This window comes from Rhipicephalus sanguineus, chromosome 1 (genome assembly GCF_013339695.2).
Source record: "Rhipicephalus sanguineus isolate Rsan-2018 chromosome 1, BIME_Rsan_1.4, whole genome shotgun sequence".
In the NCBI taxonomy this organism is placed as follows: Eukaryota; Metazoa; Arthropoda; class Arachnida; order Ixodida; family Ixodidae; genus Rhipicephalus; species Rhipicephalus sanguineus.
Genome location: NC_051176.1, coordinates 175,224,467 through 175,232,611, shown reverse-complemented (window position 1 = coordinate 175,232,611; position 8,145 = coordinate 175,224,467). Strand labels below are relative to the sequence as shown.

At 49.4% G+C, this 8,145-nt stretch overlaps 1 pseudogene; it reads right to left on the bottom strand.

The window, feature by feature from the left end:
* Positions 1-1,218: 1,218 nt before the first annotated feature.
* Positions 1,219-1,951, bottom strand: LOC125757077 (uncharacterized; annotated as a pseudogene).
* Positions 1,952-8,145: the final 6,194 nt, after the last annotated feature.

Genomic DNA, 8,145 nt, shown 5'->3' with positions numbered 1-8,145 from the left:
ATGTCATCACTGATATTGAGGACGTTGGGGATGCCATTGAGCACTTGACGAATGGTGTTTTGAAAAATTTCAGCTACACTGCTGATGCCAAAGTTTAGGCGTTTGTATCGAAACAAGCCAACATATGTTGAAAATGTCGTGAGCTGCCGTGAGGGTGCATCGAGTTCCAGCTGATGATATCCATTTCTCAAGTCAAGATTTGAGAATACTGTTGCTCCATTTAAGGCAACAATGATGTCATCCACTGTCGGGCACAAATGTCGTTCACGTTGGATAGCAGTGTTGACAACACACATGTCAATACAGATTCGGATTTCATCAGGTTGATGCGGCTTAGGTACAATTACCACAGGGGATACCCATGGTGTAGGTCCAATGGCTGGCTCAATGATGTCTTCTGACAGGAGGCGTTCGAGTTCCTTTTCTGTGGCAACACGTAAGGCAAATGGAATACTCCTGTGTGGTTGAGCAACAGGTGGGACCGTTTCGTCCACAAAAAGGTGAATGTGCTGGTTCTTTAGCTTTCCAACTCCGTTGAACAATTTGGGAAATGCTTCCACGATTGACTTGTTATCTAGTTGGTCATGAACTTGGTATGTGATCTGGACAAGTCCCAAGTTGGATGCTGCTGTGAAGCTCATGAGTGGAGCACAGTTCCCGGGAATGACGAAGATGTCTTCTTCAATGCACTTGTCTTTGTATCCCATCGTGACAGCAACTTTGCCTAAAAGTTCTAGCGGGGATGTTGCTTTGTACGGAAATACTCTGATGGATGTTGCCTGGAAATTCACATTTAGGCGGTAGCTCTTAAAGTCGTTTTCACCAACAATGGACACCGTAGCACCTGTGTCGATTATAAAGGTAACAGGCACATTGTTCACAGTAACAACGGCTTTTGGAGATGAGCCTGCTTGAGGGGAAGTCATGGCAACAAAGGCATATTCGTCGCTGCTTGAACCTGACTCAAAGGAGGCAGAGTGTTCTTTAGAGCTTGAACACCTCTTACTGCAGGCTGCCTGCGAGTTCCTGTTTGGACCACTGTCACAGTGTACTGCTTGCACCATTTTCTTAGTTGAGCGACAAAATCGTGCGAACTGACCAAACTTGTTACATGCATTGCATGTCTTGCCCCATGCAGGGAAACCTGATCGCCCACCTTGATGAGGCCACTTGCCGCCGCAGTTGTGACAGTTGTTTGGCGTGTCGCGTTTGCCTCTGTCACATGATTGTCGAAAAGGTGGCTTCAGGTTTCGACGACCCTTGTAGCTGTGGTGCTTCTCCGAGTTTTCCAGACGGTTTTTCGCGCCTTGTTGCAGCGAAAATGCCGACTGAGTGCTGTCGACGATTTTCTCTCTCAGAGACGTCACGTTCAATATCTTCGAACAGCCGTCCTTGCTTGAGGATTTCGGGCAGCTCTATGGCGTGCAGCATGGCATATTTCCGCAGACGGGTCGACGTTGTAGCGAGGATGATCTGGCTCTTGATTTCAAGATCGGCGTTCGCGAAGCCGCAGTGTCGGGCGAGCTGTCGGAGTCTGGCGTAAAACGCGTCCAAACTTTCACCCACGTTCTGTTTTGTTTGTCTGAAACGATACACAGCAAAGGTTGGGTTGATTCGTGGTGCGAAGTGAGCGTCGAGTTTTGCTTTTGCCGCTTCGTACTCGGACGTGCTTTCTAACGTGCTGGCCGGCAGATTGGAATAGGTCGTACACCTCTTCACCGACGTAGTGAAGCAAAAGAGCTTTCTTGCGAGTGTCCGACGTGATGTTGCACGCAACGAGGAAGTTTTGGAATCGTTCTACCCACTTTGTCCATTCAAGTCCGATGTTGTTGGCGTCGGTGACTCGAAGGTCAAAACTCGGGAACGGCGGGAGTGCATTGGCCATGTTGCGCTTGCCTGAGAGTTTTCGGCTGCGTCGACGATGTAAATTCCTCGGGATTGTTGTCTTCAAGCTTCTGGGTGGTACGTTTCACACTTCTGACGCCAATGTAGTGTTTGCATCGTGCCGGATGGCGTGGATTAGGATAGAGACAAACATGATGAGGCGTGTTTACTTAAACGCCATGTTTATTGACTCTCATAGTTGCCTACCGAATGAGCGGGCTTGGCTATATCCGGATACTACAGGCGCAATCGTCGAAATGCGCAAGTATGGGTGGCGTCTGCAGGCGTCGTTTAAGTTCTTGAAAGGCTTGCACTTGCTCCGTTTCTCACCTGAATTCCACGTTAGTGTTCGTGAGAAGCGTCAGTGGTTCGGCGATCCGTGAAAACTTTTTGACGAAGCGTCTGTAATAGGCGCATAGGCAGAGAAATCGGCGCACGGCCTTCTTGTCGGTGGGTGGCGCGAATTCGGCGATGGCAGCTGTTTTCCGCAGGTCGGGGCGCACTCCAGACTTGCTTATCACATGACCAAGAAACAAAAGCTCGTCGTACGCGAATCGGCACTTTCCTGGCTTCAGGGTCAGTCCAGAGGTCTTGATTGCTGGAAGTACTGCCTCAAGCCGCCGGAGATGCTCGTCGAAGGTCGAGGAAAACACGACGACGGCGTCCAAATACACAAGGCACGTCTGCCACTTCAATCCGGCCAGCACGGTGCCCATGACGCGCTGGAACTTCGCAGGTGCCGAGCAAAGACCGAAAGGCATGACCTTGAACTCAAAGAGGCCGTCGGGTGATATAAAAGCGGTCTTTTCTCGGTCTCTTTCGTCTACTTCGATCTGCCAATAGCCGGTCTTGAGGTCCATCGACGAAAAGTACGTCGCGTTGTGAAGTCGATATAGGGTGTCGTCTATCCGTGCGAGGGGGTACACGTCCTTCTTCTTCACTAACACCACGGGTGACGCCCACGGCCTCTTGGACGGCTCGATGATGTTGTCGCGTAGCATCTCGTCGACTTGTTTCTTTATCGCGTCGCGCTCTCGAGTCCAAACTCTGTAGGGGCTCTGACAGAGTGGTCGAGAATTTTCTTCTGTTATATGCGGTGCTTAGCAAGGGGCGTTTGTCGGACCCGCGATGACGACGAGAAACACTCCTTGTATTGCAGGAGCAGGGTTTTGAGTTGGTCTTGCTTGACCTTCGGAAGGCTCGGGTTGACGTCCAAATCCCGTTCGGGACCTCTATTCGTCGAAGTAGGTTCGGCAGCATAGAAGAGGGCAAAAGCATCGCTGGCGGCTACACATACGTCGATGTAGGCAACCGTCGTACTAATGTTGAGGTGCCTATATTCATGGCTGAAGTTTGTAAGTACTACCTTTGCTTTACCGTCGCGCAGCTCGGCTATACCTCGTGCCACGCAAATTTGACGGTTCAGGAGTAGGTGCTGATCGCCCTCGATGACGCCTTCAAGGTTCGCAGGTTTTTCGGTGCCGACGGAAATAATGACGCTGGAGCGCGGCGGAACGGTCACCTGCTCTTCTATCACATTCATTGCATGGTTCCCTGGCGTCGCGTGGGGCGGGAGCGCTTTGTCTGAGGTTAGTGTTATCGACTCAGACGTCAGGTCGATGACGGCGCCGTGGTCACTTAGGAAGTCCCAAGTATCACATCCCTGGAGCAGTTTAGCAGGATTACAAAGCTCGCAGAATGAGTCCAGTTATTGATGGTGACTCTCGCCGTGCAGACACCAATCGGCGTTATCAGATGGCCTCCAGCGGTCCGGATCTCGGGGCCTTCCCAAGCAGTCCTAACTTTCTTCAACTTTGCTGCGAACGGCTCACGGATGACGGAATAGTCGGCTCCAGTATCGACGAGAGCGGTGACGTTGTGGCCGTCGATCAGAACGTCGAGGTCGCTAGTCCGCCGTCTTGCGTTGCGGTTACGTCGCGGCGTCGGGTCACTGCTACGTCGGTTTGCACCGCTGCTTCCGCGTTGCGTCGTCAGGTCTGCTTCTGATCGCAAAGTTTCGTCTTCAGGATGTTGCTCGGCATGCTGCGGGGGCTCGGAACTTCGTCGCGGCGTCGTCGTCGACGGCGGAGGATCTTCAGCATTTCGTCGTTCAGCAAGCGCACCTCCATCGGTTTCTGTCCTTAGTTTTCCGGATACGGGCTAGGCGACCGGCCGCGGTTTTGGCCAGTGTAGTGCCGGCGGTGCGGTGACATGTAGCGGCCGGGCGACGGCGAGCGGGAAGGTCGTCGTTCTTGCCACTGTGTTCCGGTGAGGTAGTCGTCGATGTCGCGAGGCCGTTCGCCTGGCTACGGGCGCGGCGTCTTGACGGCGGGGGCGTCGCGTCGGGCTGCAGCAGCATAGTTCATTGCTTGCAGCTGCGGCTGCGCTGAACTGGGAGTGCCCAGCGACTGCTGGATTTCCTCGCGGACCATGTCGGCGATTGAATCCACTTGAGGCTGCGCTGAAGGCGACAGCTTGCGCAGCTCCTCCCGCACTATCGCTCTGATGGTTTCCCGTAGGTCGTCGGTGCCTAGCGAGTGCGCTTCGGTGTAGCCTGTCGACGGGGTTGAGCGGTTGTATTGCTTCGTCCTAATCTCGAGGGATTTTTCAATTGTTGCAGCCTCCTTTAGGAATTCGGTGACAGTTTTCGGTGGGTTCCTCACCAATCCTGCAAAGAGGTCTTGTTTCACTCCCCGCATAAGGAAGCGGACCTTTTTGTCCTCAGGCATGGCAGCATCAGCCAGGCGGAAAAGTCGCGTCATCTCTTCCGTGTAGATAGCGACCGTCTCATTCGGTAGCTGCGCTCTTGTCTCCAGCAAAGCAGCGGCCTTTTCCTTGTGGACGATGCTCGCGAAGGTATTAAGGAACGTCGTCCGAAAGAGGTCTCAGGATTTGATGATTAGTGGAGTTTATTGGCGCAAGGGCCAGATGTGGCCAAAGAGCGCCAGAGCGATGATAATGAACTGTGCATTACGCAGTGTGGGTAAAACAGATGTGACGTGGCTGTAAATGGGCCTAAAAGCAGTCGCTGTAAGTGAGTAAGATATACATACATTAAAATTATGGCAATAACAAATGATGTGTGCTATGAAGACATAAAATTCATTAAAATAATACGAATATCAAATAAAAACTTGGCGTGGAGCACTAGTGCCTCGGCAGAGCCCTTAAAAGAAGGGCATGGAGGCATGGGCTCATTGAAAGCTACTATCACAGCGGCATCTTCTGGACAGAGGACGCGCTATGAACTTGTTGGGCTAAAAACATTCAATACTACATCTTTTAAAAATCCAAGGACTGATTTTGCGTCAAAAAGCGGCTCTTCGCCGAGAAACATAATAGGATGTAGAGGAAGGTGATAGCGGTATGCTAAGGGAAAATATTTCTTTCTCTCTCTTTCAGCTTCCGGACATTCCAGGAGGACGTGGAGGACGGTTAGCCTCTCGCCACATCTACCACACGTAGGAGGTTCATCGCCAGTCAGCAGAAAGCTATGGGTACCATATGTGTGTCCTATTCTGAGGCGACAGAATAGGACATCAGTTCGCCGTGTTCTCGTAGCGGAGGGCCAGTAACCTAACTGCGGCTTAATCAAGTGAAGCTTATTATTTATTTCTGTGTCCCACAAGCGTTGCCAGTGGCTTCGCAGTTTCTTACGTAAGAAGGGTTTTAGATCTGTTGCAGGGACAGTAGCGGTAGGGTTAATAGCGCGCAATATAATTGACGTGGCCATTTGGTCAGCTAACACATTGCCTTCGATGCTTCTATGGCCAGGTACCCAGCAAATAGTAACATGCTGGTTGGACATATACGCTGTACACAGAACGGAATATAGCTCAATTATTACCGGGTTTTTGAATCTAAAAAGTGATTTTAATGCATTTACGACGCTTAACGAGTCTGTGAATATAACTGATCTTTGTATGTTTGACTTCCGTATATGCTTCACAGCCGACAATAGTGCATAACCCTCAGCCGTAAAGATACTTGTTTCCGGGTGCAGTACACCGGATTCAGAGAAGGATGGTCCGACGGCTGCATAAGCCACCCCTGCATGCGACTTAGAAGCGTCGGTATAAAACTCTACGCATGAGTAGTTGGACTGGAGTTGTCGGAAATGCATTTTAATATGTGCTTCTGGTGCATGTTTAGTGATCTCGACAAATGAGGTGTCACAATGTATAAGCTGCCACTGCCACGGCGGTAAAAGTTTCGCTGTGGGCATAGGACAAAGTTCTAGCAGTGGAACATCCATTTCCTCACTTAAGTTTCTCACACGCAAAGAGAACGGCTTTCTCGCTGCGGGTCGATTATGGAAGAGGGTGGCGGCGGTCATATCGTTTATAGTTGAATAAGAAGGATGTTTGATGTTTGCGCGTACTTTTATAAAATATATGAAACTACTATAGGATCGCTGTAGGTGAAGTGACCACTGATTCGACTCTACATAGAGGCTCTGGATCGGACTTGTCCTGAAAGCACCGGTTGCAAGTCGGATGCCCAGATGGTGGACGGGGTCTAGGATTTTTAATGCACTTGGCGTTGCGGAATGATAAATTATAGAGGCATAGTCAAGGCGCGACCAGACAAGACTTTTGTACAACTTCAAGAGGCACTTTCGATCACTACCCCATGTTGTACGTGATAGAAGCTTTAGGACGTTCATCGCTTTCAGACATTTCATTTTTACATATTTAATATGGGGTATAAACGTGAGCTTAGAATCTAAAGTGGTTCCCAGGAATTTATGCTCGCTGCTGACAGAGAGTTGGTCTCCCTTGATCGCAATACTTGGTAGTGGCATTACCCCTCGTTTGTTGGAGAAAAGTACGCAAGTACTCTTCTGGGTGTTTATTTTAAAGCCATTCTCATCCGCCCATTTAGAGAATTTATTCATTCCAAGCTGCACTTGTCGTTCGCAGATAGACATATTGCATGATTTGAAACTCATCTGCACATCATCAACATACACGGAATAAAACATCGCGCTTGGAATTACTGACTGCAGAGAGTTCATTTTTACAAGAAAGAGTGTGCAACTAAGCACGCCCCCTTGCGGAACACCAGTCTCTTGGGTGAATGATCTAGAGAGAGCATTTCCCACTTTTACGCGAAAGGTTCGGTTAGACAGATAACTTTCAATTGTGTTTAACATGTTCCCATGGATGCCCATGGCGGCAAGATCGCGTAGAATCCCGAATCGCCATGTGGTATCGTACGCTTTCTCTAAGTCTAGGAAAACCGAAAGTACAACCTGCTTATGAATAAATGCATCTCTGATGTATGTCTCTATGCGAACAAGGTGGTCTATTGTCGACCTCCCCTCTCTGAAACCACACTGAAGGGGGTCTAGTATACTATTACTTTCTAGAAAGTGAATTAAGCGCCGGTTTACCATTTTCTCATATAGTTTGCATAGACAGCTTGTTAACGCTATTGGCCTGTAGCTGGCGGCTAAGGACGGGTCTTTGCCTTGTTTAAGTACCGGGATGACTATCGCTTCTTTCCATAACAATGGAATATACCCAGCTGCCCACATGGTATTGTAGAGGGTTAGGAGTGCTTTTAGTGCTTCGGGGTGAAGATACTTGATCATTTCGTACATTATGCGATCGCCACCTGGCGCCGAGTTGTTGCAGCACGCAAGAGATGCCTTAAGTTCAGCTAATGAAAATGGGCAGTTGTAAGCCTCACTGGATGGACGTTTACATTTAAGGGGCTGCCGCTCTTCGCGTTCTTTGAATCTTAAGAACGTTTCTGTATAGTGTGATGCACTTGAGACATATTCAAAGTGTTCACCTAGGCAGTCCGCCTGTTCCTCCAGGCTCTCACCTCGGCTATTTACCAAGGGTAGGGGGTGTGACTCCCGACCCATTAACTTGTTCACCCTATTCCAAACCTTCGTTTCGTCGGTGTAAGAATTTATACCGGAGATGTACCTATTCCAACTTTCTTTCTTTGCAAGACGACGCGTTCTTCTGGCTTGTGACTTAACCTGTTTGAAATTGACGAGGTTTTCAGCCGTTGGGTAATTTCGGAGTAATCTCCAAGCTTTATTTTGACTATTGCGCGCTTTCCGACAATCGTCGTTCCACCATGGTATGCGACGCTTATTAGTCATTCCGTTAGTTTGCTTAATACATTTCACTGCAGCGTCAATGATAAAAGCTGTTAGGTATGCCACAGCATCGTCTATATTAAAATCACCAATGTCATCTCCGTCTAAAAATGTGCTTTCTCGGAACAGTTCCCAGTTGGCTG